This window comes from Cryptomeria japonica, chromosome 1, assembly GCF_030272615.1.
Source record: "Cryptomeria japonica chromosome 1, Sugi_1.0, whole genome shotgun sequence".
Lineage (NCBI taxonomy): Eukaryota > Viridiplantae > Streptophyta > Pinopsida > Cupressales > Cupressaceae > Cryptomeria > Cryptomeria japonica.
The window spans coordinates 549,631,743-549,650,382 of NC_081405.1; positions in this window are offsets into that span (position 1 = coordinate 549,631,743).

Here is an 18,640-nt window from a genome sequence, read left to right on the forward strand (position 1 = left end):
TTGTCCTGACCCCTTAACATGGCACATACATAGGTGGTACCTAGTATAGCTTTGTCTACCCCACCTACTTCACCACCACTCTAGCATCTGAGTTTTCCTGGGGTCCTTCGGCCCTGTATGGTTGATAAGAGTCTTGACACTCCTATCCCATGTAGCATAAGCTTGATCAGGGCCCTATTCTGGAGTTCTGATGGTGCAAGTCTTCGCAGGTATGTTCTTCATCCCCTCCTTTACCTATCTTAGTGTTTGTTGCTTTGTCTGTTTCTATTTGCATGATCAAGAAGGCTTTTCCTTCTCTCGAGCTTATCACTACCCCTCTCCTAGAGGATGGAAATCCTATTCTTGTTTCATCTTCTCCAAGTGAGTCACCTACTTCCTCCAGGGAGGCTTGCATATTCGGATCCTTGGAGGACATCCTAGCCTTGTCTAAGATCTTCACATGATCATTGACCCTCACCTCCTCTGAGCCGGTAGACAAAGACATTGTTCTTGGTTCATCTCTTTCTCTCACTACTAGTGAGGCACTTAGTGTGGCCCTTGTGATAGTCCCTCTCCAAGCTCGGCCCCCTTCTCCCTATGACCTAGATTGGGAGGATGAGGCTCTTCTTGAGGATGATGATTACCTGCAATATGATCCCCTCTTAAGGGCTGATTGTTAGGAATTTTATCTTTCATCTACATCTTCTTGCATGTGTGTGTGATTGTGTTCCCCCATGCTTTATTTATCTGTTAGTTCCCTCTCGGTGGACCCAGGTCACTCTGTGGGTACTTGGATATGGGAGGTTGATTTTTTTAATCCATTTTGCTCTCCTGAAGGACCCTAGCTACTCCGTAGGTGCTCAGATACAAGGAATTTTTTGTCATACACATTCCTCTATTTGTTCACCTCTTTTGTATATTTGTCATATCTTTGTTTTCAACATTTGGGAATGATGCAAAGCGTTGGGGGCATTCTTTGCCTTCTTCTATGTTGACCCAATTTTTATTTTTCTCTTTGTCTTCATGTGCTCTTCTTCAGATTCGAGAAATTTGGCACTATGATGATGTACCCATCTCACAATGATATTGTATATCTTTTTGACACTACTATTGGTTCTGATGCCAAACTATTGGATCCCCTTGTCCTCTTGCATTGCAGCTTTTGATGTTGTGGATATTTATGTGTCACTATCTATTGGTGGCATTCCACAAAAACATCTCGTTATGTTGACGTTCCACAACTCCTCTTCTCCTTAGAATGACATTCCTTCCATGCATATCATTATAAGGGGAGGACATCATATATGCATTTTATCTTTTAGCTCTTGTGTCATTTTCCCTTGCCATGTTTCTTTTTCATGTTTGCCTAGGTGAGGGCCAAGCCGCTTAATCTTTTTATTTTCCAAGATCACCTAGGTGGGGGCAAAGCCACTTTATCTTTTCCAAAGATTGCCTACATGGGGGCCAAACCATTCTTGATCCATAGCTCTCTTGTTTTCTTTGGTAGGGGCCAATCTACTACTTACCAAATTCATCTTCCCTATCATATGGCTATCTAGCATATCGCTACCCATGCCAACAAAATCTACCTTTATCTTCCCTATCACATTGCTATCTAGTGTGTTTCTATCCATGTTGGCAAAATTTATCTTTTATCTACCCAATCGCATGGCTATCTAGCATATCGCTGCCCATTCCGACAAAATCTATCTATCTCATTTCCCTATCATACGACCATATAGCATAACACATCTTGCTACCCATACCGACATATCTTATATCAATTCCAGTCTATTATCTCCTATCTTTATGTAGCCAAGGGATTTCCTCTAGAGTGAGGTTTGTTTCTATTACTCCATCTTATCCATTTCTTTATCTTACCATCCATCATGCTAGTTTGCAGCTAGTGTGTTTGAGATGTACCAAATCTCAACATCATCTCGTTGGGGGAAATCTCATCTAATCAATGAAAATATGCCTCCCTATCACGACTTTTCTTTCTCTAGTTTATCTTTGCATCCCTCGAAAAAGGCATGCTCACTAAAGTGGGCACCAAATGTAATATCAAAATTATTATCCTTTGTAGTTAATGTGACAAATGACACTTTTCCTCCATATCATCAGAGGTAAGGATCCGCCATCATGTCTTTTTGACCTCTCAAACCATCCATGTTAGCTCTGGCCGAAGCATTAGCAACTCTACCAACCTGTCACCTTTAGGGACACAGGCGCGACACAGAGACATTCACGTGACATGCTAGTGTGCCACAAATATGACAATCCACAGGTGGCTGTTTGAGTTTTACGCTTGCGTCTAGAAGGAATCATAATGCCTCTGCATGCAGCCATCAACATCTGAATTCCCTCCTTGGCCTTTATCTTTCACTTTGGAGGCATTTGGAAGGGATTATTTGGCAAGGTCAACAATCTTCTTGTAGGTTGAGCTCTTGGAGACCATTTTGGACAACATACTATCAACACCACCATTGTTGCAGCATCTCAAGCATGCTACACCAGCATTTCCAATAACTGTTTGTGAAAGGGGAGTTTTCTCAAACCTCTCCTTCTTACTTTCCAAGTCTTCATTTCCAATCTTGTATTGCATTTTCAATTATCTTTATCGTATTATCACTATCGTGACTTCTTGGGTTGTTCGTGGAGGTGGAAACACCAAAATGGGGGTTTGACTTAGGCAGGCTCCAAAACACAACCCCCAACATTTTCCTTTTTTGCATGTGTGTAGGTACACTACTGTGAAGAAGAGATTAACTTGCAGGAGGCTTTATAGCATGTAACTTTTGTTTGTTTACTTCCTTCTCTTTTCTCCTTCCATCATATCTTAGTTATTTCATATGTCGCATTTACTAGTTTAGTTTTATTATTTTATGTACTTTTATCTTATCATAATTGCACTTAGAGATTTTTGTAGGAACCCTATACCTCGTCCATACAAGATGACAGTGTGTCACGCTTGTGTCCCAAATCCATGTGCTTGTCTCGAGGACAGAGGCTTTGTAAAGTCGTCTAGAGATGCTTCTCAAGTGACTAACACTTCTCGCATAAATCTGTTATCCCTGGCTCATCTTAGTACCAGTTCATAGAGGTAATTGGAAGGAGAATTTGTCCTCAAGGATCCATCGTCCTTGAGGTGGAAAATTCCCTCAATTACATAAGTTAGAAGTAGTACCCAAGTGTGGACAAGATTATGAGCTAAAGTTGTGCGATATGTACTTTGATGGTGCAAGATGCAAATTCAATTTTGGAGAAGGAGTTTACATAGTTTAACCAAGTATAGTGAAGACTAAGAAGGCTTTTTTATTCCAGTTTCCTTGTATCCAAAATGAGGTTGAATATGAAGGGCTAGTTAGAGGAATTTTCCTTGTTGAACGTATTGGTATTGAATAGTTAAAATGTTTTAGAGATTTGGAGATAGTAGTGAAATAAGTATGAAATGCTTCTATAGAAAAGAACATGCGAATGAGATCTTACCAACATCGTGTATGGGATCTAATTGAAGGTTTGGAAGCATTTAACATTCAGGTCGTACCTTGAAAGATAAATATAGAGGCCGATTGATTAGCATTGATAGGATCCCAGTTCAATGCAATTAAATATCTACTAACTAATGAAAAATTAGTGCAAGTGATAGTAAGGCCAACAATACTAGATAATAAGCATAATTGACAAGTCTTTGATAGTGATGTTCAGATCTCTATGTTCATATAGAAGTCTGATGAATTTGTTGAGCCATTGAAACCAAAGGTAGAAGAAATATATGGAGATCAAATAATCCAATTGAAAGGGAACAAGCTACCAAAAGGTTTGATTACTCTTGAGAATATCTTTGATTGTGATGATGATAGAAATGAAAAATGAAAATTTGTTGTTGCTAAGAGTGATTATGTGGGAAAGGATGTTTCTCAAAAGGATAAAGAATGACTTATCCCTCTGTGAAAAATATGAAAAGGTTATAGCATAGAATTATGATGATCTAAGAGGGTATGATCCTAATATTATTCAACATACCATTGAGTTGTCAAAAGGAGAAATACCACAACCAAACCCATATGACAAAAACAAAGACCCGTCAACTTGAAGGTTGAGTCTCTAATGGCACACGAGCTGAAGAAGTTAATAGACTCCCGAATTATATATCCAATCAAGCATAGTACCTGGGTTTCAAATTTAGTACATGTCCATAAAAAGAATCAAGATATGCACTTATGTGTGGACTTTCATGTTTTCCCTACTAAATGTATTCTCTAGATATAACTAGGTCCTAGTAAAAGAAGAAGATCAATGAAAGAAAACTTCTACCACTAATTGGGGGACATTTTCCTATGCTAAAATAACATCTGGGCTATTAAATATATGGGTCACCTTCTAATATGACATGGATATAGCCTTTAAAGAAATTGTTAAGTTCTGATACTTAATGTAAAGTAATGATGCCAATAGCTAACAAGATGAGAGGGGGGGGGTGAATCATACAAACTTAATCCTCCATAAAATCAACAGATTCAACCTCGGTAACATATACTTCAGCAATATAACCAAAAACTGCTAAACATGCAAACTCATAAACACATAATCATCATAACACATATAGCATTAGATTTAACGTGGAAACCTAATTAGGGAAAACCACTGTGGGATTTCAGACCCACTAAGAAATATACTTTTCTAGAGTATGCTCAGTTAAAAGCAAATCCTATTAAAGATTACAAACACATTGCTAGATGTGACCCAGTTAAGGGATTTCCCTCAGATCTGTTAGGATCTTCACTTTGTTAGAAGTGACCTTGTTAAAGGATTTCAAACACTCATTTAGAATGTTACCTTGCTAGAGGGTTTACAAATAAGACTGTTAAGTCCACTCGGTTAAGAGATTTTCTGTCACTTACAAAATAATAGTAATAAAATATATCTGCAACTTCACATCTAAAATGCTAAAGCAGATTCTTATTTTCTCAAAACAATCTAGTCATAAGACTTATCTAGTCTTCTACTAGGCTCCTTATTCTATTATTCAAACAGGTCTTCAAGCTTTTGTGCTCGGTAATCACTATGTAGCATCCCTGTGCTTACACTTGCCCGCATACATTGTTCATCAATAATTTCTTATTTATAAACAATTCTAATTGCTTAATCTCCTTGATCACATTTCCCATGATCAATCTTAGCCATCAGATATTCAAGCTTGACTAGGTTCAATGCATCCTTCGATCTAAAAATGTTTTACCTTGCCTAGGGACTTGTAGTCCTTTCTTGGAACTTGTGCAAGGTTATTGCGGTTCAATATGCACTATAGATCTTCCTGTCAATTTTTCATTGCCATAGATCCTTAACAAACTCCATGCATGGCATACCAATCATTTATACATCTCCAGCTAATCATTGTCCTTCATTAAATAATTCTTTAATTCATCCAATGCACTCTGTCATAACTTGGTTGCAACTCGATAAATACTAAACTTTACTCGGTAGACATTCCGCCTTCATTAACTGATATTGATAACCTTAGGGTTTACCGACTAGGTTCTTTGCTCGGTAACATAGTATAGTATTAACCTTACAATCAACAACATATGTAGGATATCAAAACAATCTAAACATCATGATCTCATCATTGTCTAACTCGGTAATAGTTTCCCATTGAATAACTTATTTCTCCCCTTATTCATCACATTCTTTTTGTGTCACTTACCGACCACTTAATACTCATCACAACATGCTTCTTAAGATATGGCAACATCATACTGAATCAAAAAATCAATTTCTTGACATCAATGACAAAATAATGTTATAAAGATAGTTATCATTCTTTTTCAGTTATATCAATAATCTCCAACAACCTTCTCAATATCCTTAATGAATATCAGCAATCTTTCTTTCTACTGAAAATGCCAACAATCTCCCCCTTTGGCATTGATGGCAAAACCAACAAGATATTCAAATTGATTCGGATTCAGATTGTTGTTAGACTTCTCCTGTTATCTTTGAGCTGTTAAAATCTCCTGAAGTCTTCTCCCTTTTGTAATCTTCTCCCCCTGTCATTAGTCTTTCGTTCTTCTTCATTTAGGGCTTTACCATTCAGTCAACCATTTAGTCTTCTCCCCCTTTGACAACAATGCCAAAAAGTAAAAGAACTAAATCATGATTTCTTCCTCTGTTAAGTGATTTTCCTTGTTGTGTATCATCTTAGTCTCGGTCAGAGCAACTTGTCTCTATTCACTATTTCCTGCACACCTTTAGAAAACCTTCTAAAGTGCGTAGATCAGCATCAATCCACACATAATATTCTGTTGATTCATCAAATTGATGCTTTCACCGAAATCTGTCAGTGAGTAGAAAATAGGGGTAGGACCCCTAACTTGCTTCTGAGATACTCAAAAGTGTCCCTTGGCAGTGGCATTGTGAAGATGTCTGCTAATTGCTCCTTTGAATTGATATATTCTGGCACAACTTTCTTCTCTTGAACTTCTTCTCTGAGATAATGATACTTTATAGATATATGCTTTATCTTAGAGTGTATTATTGGGTTCTTTGAAATGTTAATGGCACTAGTATTATCACAGAATATAGTTACTGGCTCGGTAACTTTTTCATTTATACCTTCCAACAGTTGTTTTATCCATGCTATATTTGTGCAATTCAATGTTGCAGCAACATATTCAGCTTCTACTGTTGACTATGAAATACATCCTTGTTTCTTGCTGATCCAACTTACTAGTCTTTCTCCTAAAAAGAAAGCTCCACCACTTGTGCTTTTCTTGTCATCTATGTTGCCTGCCCAATCAGCATTAGTATAAACTTTTAAATCAAAATCATTTATCTTTTCATATACCAAGCCATAATCTTCAGTGCCTCTTAGGTATCTAAAAATTCTCTTGATTGTTGTCATATGGGTTTCCTTGGGATCTACAAAAAAGCTTGCAACAATACCTACTGCATGTGCTATATCCGGTCTACTATGCACAACGTATTGCAACTTTCCAATCATAGATTGGTAAAGTGTCTCATCAACAGATGCAAATTCATCATTCTTTGATAGTTTACAGTTAGTAGTCATAGGAGTACTTACTGGTTTAGAATCCTCCATTCCAAATTTCTTCAATATTTACTTTATGTACTTGGATTGAGTAATGAAAATCTCATCTTTCATTTGTAGTATCTGTAAACCTATAAAAAACTTTATCTCGCCGATTAATGACATCTCAAATTCTTTGCTCATTTCATTTCCAAAGTTCTTGCATAAGGAGTCATTACCACAAAAGATAATATCATCAACAAATATGGCTGAGATCAGTATTCCATTATCCTCATCACTCTTCATGTACATGTTTTTGTTTTCACTAGTCCTTATAGAACCAATCTTGATGAAATAAGAGTGCAGTCTTTCAGACCATATAAAGCTTTGTTTAGTTTACATACCTGATCTTTATTCTTGTCTTCAACAAATCCTTCAGGTTGCTCAATGTAAACTTCTTCTTCTAGTATACCATTCAAAAATGCAGATTTAACATCCATTTGATATACCTTGAAATTTTTGAAAGCAACATATGCCAACAATGTTCTTAATCCCTCAAGTCTAGCCACAGGTGCAAAGGTTTCACCATAATCTATTCCTTCTTCTTGAGCATAACCTTTGCAAACTAGATTTGCTCTGTTGCAAATGACCTCACCTTTTTCATTTAGCTTATTTCTGAAAATCCACTTTGTACCGATTACATTTTTGTCCTTCAATCTTGGAAACAGTGTCCATGTGTCATTCTTTTTGATTTGATCAATCTCTTATGTCATAGCATTTACCCAATCTTCATTGTTAAATGCCTCTTTTACTATTCTCGGTTCAAATTCAGATATCAGACATGTGTTTTGTCTCAGTTTGTTCCTTGTCATCACTGGATCATCCTTATCTCCTATAATCTGACTTGATGCATGATGTCTTCTGTCATATTTGGCTAATATAGGCTTGGTAGGTTCTGTATGATCTTCTTCATCACTCGGTAACTAGACATTCTCTTCATTTTCTTCAACAGCTTTCTCGGTAGGACTTCTCAGTTGAACATAAACAAATTCTTCATAATCTTTTGGTTCTTTAGAATTTCCATCATCATTTCTTTCTGCAAATTCATCAATTTTCACATTTGTACTTTCTACTATTTTGTTAGATGATTTGATCAGACATTTAAATGCTTTACTTCTAGAAGAATAACCTAGAAATGTTCCTTCCTCACTTTTCTAATCAAACTTTCCATTTCTGTCATCTTTGTGAACATATCATCTACTTCCAAAGATTTTAAAATAACTTACATTAGGTTTCTTGTCATACTAGATCTCATATGGTGTCTTCATAGTTCCTTTCTTCAGTTGAACTCGGTTCAGGGTGTAAACTACAGTGTTGATTGCTTCTCTCCAAAATGTTTGAGGTACCCTCTTTTCTATCATCAGGGTTCTAGCACAATCTACAATTGATCTGTTTCTTCTCTCGTCTATCCGATTTTGCTAAGGTGTTCTCGGTGCAAACACTTGCCTTTTTATACCATGATCATTGTAGAAAAAGTTAAATTCATTAGAAGTGAACTCTCCTCCTCTATCAGATCTAAGACATTTCAGTTGTCTCCCTCTTTCATTTTCAACTCTTGCCTTGTACCATTTGAACATTTGAAAAGCTTCTGATTTTTCTTTTAAAAACATAACTGACATCATCCTTGAGTAATCATCCATAAATAATATGAAATATTTATCACCATAATAATTTTGAACTTTCATAGGGCCACACAGATCAGTGTGTACTAGATCTAAAATTCCTTTAGAAGTGTAGGACTTACTTGTAAAGCTTGATCTTGTCATCTTACCCATCTGGCGTCCTCGACACATACCATTCTCAGGTTTTTCTAGACTCGGTAGACCTCTTACTTGGTGCTTCTTACTTATTTTGATCAGATTATCAAAATTTACATGACAAAACCTTTTATGCCATAACCAGGTATCATCTATCTTTGCATAAAGACACTTGTTCTGAGTTGATTCAAGATGAAATGTATTACCTTTTGTTTGTGTCTCGGTAGCAGCTAACTTTCCATGCTTGTCATGAACTTTGACAATTCCTTTCTAAAATTCTATTCGATATCCCGTATTGTTTAGCTATGCTACACTCAACAACTTGTATTTCAAACCTTCAACCCAGTATACATCATCACATTTACCATTGTCAAGAAGTGTTATAGATCCTTTACCTTTCACTGAACATGGTGCATCATTACCAAATCTTACATAGCCTCCATCATAGTCTTCTAATTTAACAAACTTGTGTTTATCACCTATCATGTGATGTGAGCATCCACTGTCTATAATCCAAGAATCATTATTATTTATGTGAGATACTAGGGCTTTCTCTTCATACCTTTCTTCATCAGATCCATCTTTAATAGCCACATAAACAACTTCCTCAGTATCAGTTTCATCAAATTGTCCTCGTTGGATTCCTCATCAGCTATTAAGCATGTCTTTCTATCTCTCCTTTTGAAGTCTCGGTGTCCTCTATATTGGTTGTCTTTCTGCCTATCTTCTCGGTATTCTCTCTTTTCACTAGATTCTCTACCAAGATAGTTAGAAGCCATATGTCCTATTTGATCGCAATTGAAACATTTTAAAGGTAGCTTTCCTTTATACTTACCTTTTCCTCTCGATAACCTTCTGGCTAATAATGCTTCAAACTCTTCTTGCTTCTTGATTTCCTCATATAGTTTGTGCACTTTTTCCATGTTCTTACGAAATCTTTCACTTGCTCCACTATGATCCCCTTCAGAGTACTTACTCATTCTATCATTGAAATCATCAGATTCACCAAGATGAAAAGAACTAAATGCAAATTCTACTTTATTTACCGAGGACCCACTGTTATCAAAATTACTTAACTCAAATGCATGTAGCTTACCAATAGTAGCATCCAAAGAAACTGGCATGTTAGGTACATACCTCAATTCATTGATTGCAGAGACTCAAATAACATAAGCTGGTAGAAGGGTTCTGAACAACTTACTTGTTACATCCTTTTCTTCAATAGTTCCTCCTGCTCCTTTAATTTGATTTACAATCATTGTACTGTATTGGTTTATGTTCTCACCTTCATTCATTCTCATGGAATCAAGTTGTCCTCTTAGACTATCTACTTTTTCTCCTTGAACATGTTCATCACCGCCATAAATAGATATGAGCTTAGTCCACATTGCTTTTGCATCATTACAACCTTCTAGATCATTAAACTTTGAGTCGGTCAATGTTGATGTTATTTGAATCATAGCTTGAATATGTTCTTGCTTTGCCTTTATCTCTTCCAAGGTCATCGGATTGGTGCTCGGTGCAATGTAATCATTCTCCAGATAATAGACAGCATATTCTCCAATTCCTAATAGATGTAGCTTAATCCTTTTCTACCATGTGGAGAAACTTGACTTGTTCAGCTTTGGTGCATACCTTTTATACATCTTCGGATCTTTGCCTCAAGTACCTTTAAAATTTTCTTCCAGAGTCCAAAGCTCTGATACAAATTGTTAAGTTCTAATACTTAATGTAAAGTACTGATGCCAATAGCTAACAAGATGAGAGGGTGGGGGGGGTGAATCATACAAACTTAATCTTCCATAAAATCAACAGATTCAACCTCGGTAACATATACTTCAGCAATATAACCAAAAACTGCTAAGCATGCAAACTCATAAACACATAATCATCATAACACATATACCACCAGATTTAACATGGAAACCCAATTAGGGAAAAACCATTGTGGGATTTTAGACCCACTAAGAAATATACTCTTCTAGAGTATGCTCGGTTAAAAGAAAATCCTATTAAAGATTACAAACACATTGCAAGATGTGACCCGGTTAAGGGATTTCCCTTAGATCTGTTAGGATCTTCACTTTGTTAGAAGTGACCTTGTTAAAGGATTTCAAACACTCATTTATAATGTTACCTTGCTAGAGGGTTTACAAATAAGACTGTTAAGTCCACTCGGTTAAGAGATTTTCTGTCACTTACAAAATAACAGTAATAAAATATATCTGCAACTTCACATCTAAAATGCTAAAGCAGATTCTTATTTGCTCAAAACAATCTATTCATAAGACTTATCTAGTCTTCTGCTGGGCTCCTTACTTTGTTATTCAAGTAGGTCTTCAAGTTTCTATGCTCGGTAATCACTATGTAGCATCCCTGTGCTTACACTTTCCCGCATACATTGTTCATCAATAATTTCTTATTTATAAACAATTCTAACCGCTTAATCTCCTTGATCACATTTCCCATGATCAATCTTAGCCATCAGATATTCAAGCTTGACTAGGTTCAATGCATCTTTCGATCTAAAAATGTTTTACCTTGCCTAGGGGCTTGTAGTCCTTTCTTGGAACTTGTGCAAGGTTATTGCGGTTCAATCTGCACTGTAGATCTTCCTGCCAATTTTTCATTGCCATAGATCCTTAACAAACTTCATGCATGACATACCAATCATTTATACATCTCTAGCTAATCATTGTCCTTCATTAAATAATTCTTTAATTCATCCAATGCGCTCTATCATAACTCGGTTGCAACTCGGTAGACATTCCGCCTTCATTAACCGATATCGATAACCTTAGGGTTTATCGACTAGGTTCTTTGCTCGGTAACATAGTATAGTATTAACCTTACAATCAACAACATATGTAGGATATCAAAACAATCTAAACATCATGATCTCATCATTGTCTAACTTGGTAATAGTTGCACATTGAATAACTTATTTCTCCCCTTATTCATCACATTCTTTCTGTGTCACTTACCAACCACTTAATACTCATCACAACATGCTTCTTAAGATATGGCAACATCATACTGAATCAGAAAATCAATTTCTTGCATCAATGACAAAATAATTTTGTAAAGATAGTTATCATCCTTTTTTAGTTATATCAATAATCTCCAACAACCTTCTCAATATCCTTAATGAATATCAACAATCTTTCTTTCTACTGAAAATGCCAACAATTATTAACCAAATCATCCTGATCTATTGAGCGATCTTACTATGTTCTCCAAAAGGAAGGAGGGTCATCTTGATCATCTAGAATAAGTATTTCAAATGTGTCAAGAGTTCAGGAAATCCTTAAATCCGAAGAAATATGTGTTTGGAGTGCCCCAAGGGAATCTCCTCGGACACGTGGTCTCTAAAGAATAAATTCCAATTGATCATTCAAGGAGTGTAATCTTTCCTTGTAAAGATTAATTTTGTAAGAAAGGTCATATTCGACTTTCTTGGTTTGGTTCGACCAATCATACTCATGCTCCGAAAGGATCAAAATTTCAAGTGGACTCCAGAAGGAAAGGTGGCTTTTGAGAAGGTGAAAGAAGCCATATCTTCATCGCACATATTAGTAAATTGTGACTTCTCAAAGTATTTTATTATGTATGTTTATGGTGGTGAACATAGCATAATTGTTGTATTAACTCAAAAGGATCAAGATATAAGTAATGAACATCCTATAGCCTTTCATTCAAGGATGCTAAAGGGGTATGAGGTTAAATACAATTTTGTGGAAAAAAAAACCTTTTTAATATTCAAAAGTCTTAAGAAGTCCTAATATCTGATTGTAGCAAATAAAGTGTTAGTTAATAAGGTGCATCCTACTATGTGAGAATTGTTGGTATGTTTGTTGTTGCACAAAAAGCTCATGTTTTTGATGCAATGGCAAACATACCAACAATTTGTATCAGAGCCTTGGGTCATGGGTTCGAATCCCAGGAGGTCTCCTTTATTTCGTCATTGCGGAACCCTTAGTCGATGCTGAGGGGGGGATTGTGGACTTGGTGGTTAGCACCTCCTTAAGGGTTTGCGACATGGCTTAACTGCCTCCCGTGGATCTGGGTAAGTCTGGTGTTTGTGACGCTTGTTTTCAGCTCTATCTTTTTGTGCAATGACAAACATACCTACATGAATACATAATAGAAAGAGAGATCATAGAAAAGGAGAAAATTGGATAACCTAGATTTTATAATATGACATTGAAGTCCGCTGACCAAAATCAGATGTGGCCATGGGCTCTATGAATATCGGGCTACTGAAAATGAGCCTAAAGAGAGAAGGATTGGGGACCTAGATATAGTGCTTATTAAACAACTTGTTGATTCAAAAGATTGGATTAGTGATCTCATCAACTTTATGAAGACTAACAAATATCCTTCTAATCTCCCTCTTTCTAAGAGAAGATTCTTTAGACTTCAAGGGATAGGGTATACTCTAATTGGATAATTTTTGTTTAAAAGAGGGTTTGATCGATTTTTCCTTGGATGCATTGATCAGAAGAAAGAAAAGAAAATTTTATAAGAGATGCATGATGGTTTGTCTAGAGAGCATTTCTTTACCAACACAATAGTTTTGAAAATAAAGAGCCATGTTGGGTATTTTAGGCCAACAATGTTTGCATGGACTATCATCAATGGGTTAAAAAATGTCAATTGTTTGATGGCAAAAGAAGCAGCTCAACTTTTCCCCTCAAATCATCGTGGTTGATGAACCCTTTTCCCAATGAGGACTAGACTTTATCAAGAAGATTAACCCACCTTCAAGTGTTGGACATAAATGTATTTTGATTGCAATGGATTATTTCACCCAATGATCAGAGGCTATAGCTCTCAAGAATGAAATTGAATATGAAATTGCCAATTTTCTTGAGGAGATGGTAACTAGGTTTGGTCCCCCAAAAACCATCATATTAGATAATACAAAGGCCTTCGAGGGATATAAAGTTTTCCAATTTTCTTTGATGTATGGGATCTATTTTAAAACATCTTGAAATATTATCCTTAACAGAATGTATTAGTAGAATCCACCAACAAGAACCTAATCAGATTAATAAAGTAGATTTGATCTGACCATTAAAGGGAATGGCACAAGCACTTGCTAGTTGCCTTATGGGTTGACCACATCACTCCTAAGAAAGTATTCAAAATTTCTTTGTATGATTTGGTATATGGTAAATCATTTGTTTTACTAGTCTCAATTGAAATCCCTTCGCTATAAATAATAAAGTCCCTGGAAATAGAAGAATGCGGGCCCCTAAGTGTTTGATTGACTAGATTACTGAATGCAAAACTAGAAAGGGAAAAGGCTTTCAATGCCTTGACTCATAATCAATATATAGTCAAAATATGGTTTGATAAAAACACGTCTAACCTAGGTTTCAAAGAGGGAGATCTCTTGTTGAAATATGATGAGAGATCCACCAAGCCAGGTTAGCATGCTAAGTTTGATTTATTATGGATGGGTCCTTTTAAAATCATCAAATGTAAATAAATTAACTCCTTTGAGTTAGAAGATGTAAATGGTAATGCTCTTGGGATCCTCGTTAATCAGGTCCACTTTAAACATTTTCATTAAATGATGTATCCTTTGGGGTTGCACATAGTTAGGTTTTCTTAAGTTGCATGTCATTTGAGTTTTCCAATAAGTGCTATCAAATACATGTATAGGTATTTTTTGCTACTCCTACTAGTTAGCCCCACTGACAATATCAATCATTACAAGTCTTTCCCAAAGTATCGCTCATGTGCTAGTATTTAATGCTCACTTTTTCATTAACCATCTTTAGCACTGCCCTTTTTGTCATCCCTCTTTATCATCTTGACATTTGGTTGATGCTCATACAAGCATTTAATGTGCACAATCTTCAAGAAGGTGATACTTGCATGCAAAAATTATGTAAATTTAAAAAAGAATGCTTGATAAAAACTAAAGTTATTGAACGAGTCTCTAAATCCTGAAAGCAAGAAGGCCTTAGTAAATTGTAGAAGAAAATTCAATGATTCTTGAAGAGGTTGATATCAATTTTGTTAAAACTATAAAAAAAATCATGGAAAGGGTAGAAGTAGGTACTCCACAATCTATTGTTGATTTTTTCCATGATGTCTCATATGCTGGAATCAATGAACACTGAGAGGGAGGGGTGAATTAGTCTTTTGCAATTGCTGATTTGAACAATTTGATTTTTAAATGACTTAATGCATATGAAAAGAAGTAAAGTGCAGAAACACAAAAAAAAATATCGACAACACCATAAATCAAAGATTTTTACATTGACACCTGATTAAGGGAAAAACCATGGTGGGATTCAAACCCACAAAATGAATATACTCTGCTAAAAGTGTAGAAATATTACATAAGGGGAGTGCACATGCATTTAGGTACATTGCCTAGAGCTCACTACTCAATTTACAAACAAGGGCTACAACCTCAGAAGGATCATTTCCTTAAAAAATATTTGTAAGAGATTACAATTTACTTTGAACTATGAAATAGAATCAACAAATGCCCGAGTATAGTTCCGGTTAAGCACATAACGCATATTCTTACACTTCTCTGCAACTCTTCTCTATTTTGACAATTTGCTTTATACTAGAGCTCAGATCTTCATCATTCTCTTGAGAAGATGCACATAATTTCTCATATAAAACATCGCACACATCCATCAATCTCAAAAATGATTATATAAACCTATCTTATATATCCACATCACCGATTTAGGTCATCACCATGTCAGCTTCAAGAACATAACACAAAATATGAAAAGTGTTCACAAGTAAGCTCAATTCCATCTCCAATGCATATGCGGACCAAAACAAAGTTTCCACATATTTCCCACATGATAGATCATCATCCACAAACACATAATGTCTCACCGAAATCGATCTGGAAGATCTGCAAACAAAATCAACACATGTTACCATAGATATGCACTCTTCTTGCAAAAAACATGATTACTGGATCTTCTAACTTGCAAAAAACTTATTACTGGAGGCCACAATCCTGTAATAACTTATATTACATTTCTAAAAAATTTCCCCGAAATCTACAAAGAAAAATACTTAACCAAAATAATCCGCCAACCAAAACTATACACTTTGTCTTCTCACCGAACCTCACCGAACTCAATCAATCTTCAATCAATCTTCCAAAATGAATGAATTATAAACTATAGATATTGAATCTGATATGAGTTGCCATCAATGGAAACATATCAACATGCATTTAGTGTCTTTTGCCAACAATCTCCCGCTTTGGCATTGATGGCAACACTTAGTGAAAAATGACTAAGTGTCAGACCAAAACCCCCAAAAAATACTTACAATGCAACCAAAAATATGATCACCAGATTCCAAAGAATCAAAGAATTAAGGAACTCCCCCTTAGATCAACATTTTTCACTCCTATACACTTCCATTTTGACATTAATGACAATGGTAAGATGCTAGGACCTAAAATTTCATATGAAAATACTTAATTGATAAAAGGAAACTTAAAGACATTTCCATAGGAATTCTTCAATATGTTCAAGTGATTTGCCCAACCCATTTGAATATTCTCAAAAACTATTATAAATTCACTTAAGAGGTAAGATTGCGCTTTTGTAGTCTTCAAGTCTTTCGGTTCATCTATCCTGAGAGCATTCTGAGCATCTTGAAGAACAATAAGCATTATGTCCAATTTAGGAGTAATGAGACTCCTAATCTCTCTAATTATGCCTATTACCCACTCCTTATCGTGATTCAAACTTTTGAGTTTCTCAAGCAGTGATATCATTTGATTTTCATGACTGCTCAAAGAATTTGTCAAAGGATCAACTAACTGAGATATGTTTTCCAATTGATCCTTGAAATCCTGAGATTGCTTCTCAATATCAGCAGTGAATTTATTCAATGAAAGACATGATTTATACAGGTTACCACCTTTAGTTAATGCATCCTACATACTCTTCATACAATTAGGCAATGTGTTTCTATCTTTGAAAATCATTTTCTTCAAGGTGTGAATCCTCTTTGCATTAAACTCACTTTGAGCTTTCTCCTCTACAAATTTATCAAAAGATTCAAAATGAATATTTACATAATCAATCAAGATTTTCAAATTATTAGATGGGGTATTAGAGGGATACTTTTGGAATTAAAGCATAAGCTTCTCCAAAATGCCAGATTCCATAGATAATAGCAAACTATCCTTAGTGGGATATTTCAATATATCTTCACTAGCCTTTGCCTATGCAAAAGATGCAAGTTGAATCTTTTGAATGGGAGACAAGGAGGCAAGATTGATTGGTCCTTGAATGAATTCAAGATCATCTATTTCTTGTTTTCCTTCTATTGCTTGTTTTTGATTTTGACCTGCACCTTTTTTGGTTCAACATTCTATGTAGGTTCCTTCTGATCATTAACCGGATGATTTTTTGTTGCTATTCCTATATCCTCTATTTTATCTTTAGCTACTTCCTCAACCTTAGCTTCTTCCAATTTGACTAATTGCACGTCCCGTACTTCCAGAATAAAAGTATCATCTTATAGACACATAAATTTTTCATCCTTTTCTCTCATATATTAATCATAATTCTTCTATTAATATTATTGTCTATTTAATCGAAATCATTAATTATTTTCTCCAATAATTCATTTCACTTACTTGAATCATTAAAAATCATTTTATCATAATTACATTCTTAATCTATCCCTAATTCACCATATTTGTCCCTTTCTTCTCCCATCCACCACGCTCACTTGGAGAATGTGGGATAAATATTTATCCATAGCTACCTTCTTTAAATCCCACACTCCTCCTATAATGGATTTCCTTCACAAGGATGCCTATAGATGCATTTACCCTCACATTTGCAACTCTCGCTTCTTGAAGTTCACACATTATAATATCATTTTGATTTCAACATACTTATTGTTATCTCATTCTTCCATAGCCCCTTATGCAAATTTCTTAAAAAATTGAGAGCAAAGGCAAAATCTTGATTGATAGAAAAACATTAGAGTTAGATATTTGGTGAATGTATTTGGTTTTGTTTAGTTTGTATTGTTTGTCTTTTGCATTCACTTAGAGAATTCTCTATTGTATGATGTTGGATTTTAAATCTTAAGTCTTTGGCTCCTTGTTGAGCTGTTGAGACCAAGCTTGCACTTCCAGATTGGAGTTATCTTGTGCCTTTGCCAAATGTACTTCATATTGGTTTTCTATAAAAAATTTCTTCAAAATCATCTGAGTTTCCTCTGCTACCTAATCAAATTTCCCGAACATAATCTTATTAACTCTGTGCTTGATTCTAAATTCATTCTTTGCTAGCTTCACTATTATGGCTATCTTTTCTTTAGAAGTTGCAGAACATAAATTAACTAATACATACTCCTTTAGTCTCTCATCTTCTTTATTTATTGTATGTCTTCTAGCATCCAGAATTTCATACAAACTCTTCCGAATTATAGATGATAACTCTATCAAGTCTTTACTGTATACATTCATATATTCAACTACAACTTCTTCTAATGATCTCTTCCTATTTTCATCAAAATTTTCATACCATTTAGATAGTGGTTTCAAATTTTTGTCCTTAATAACTGAATTAACAATATGCTCTAATGTAATAGGAGGCATAATATTGTAATTACCTTGTAGTTTTCCTTACTTCAATGCCTTATCAAGCTTATATTTGGACTTCTTGGAGGGCCTTGTTGTACTAGATGGTTTCTCCTTAGAGACCTTGGTGGCCTTAAAAGCTTTTGCCTTTACTTCTCTTACTACCTCATTCGATTTAGTCTCTTCATCATTGACAACTACAAATCAAAC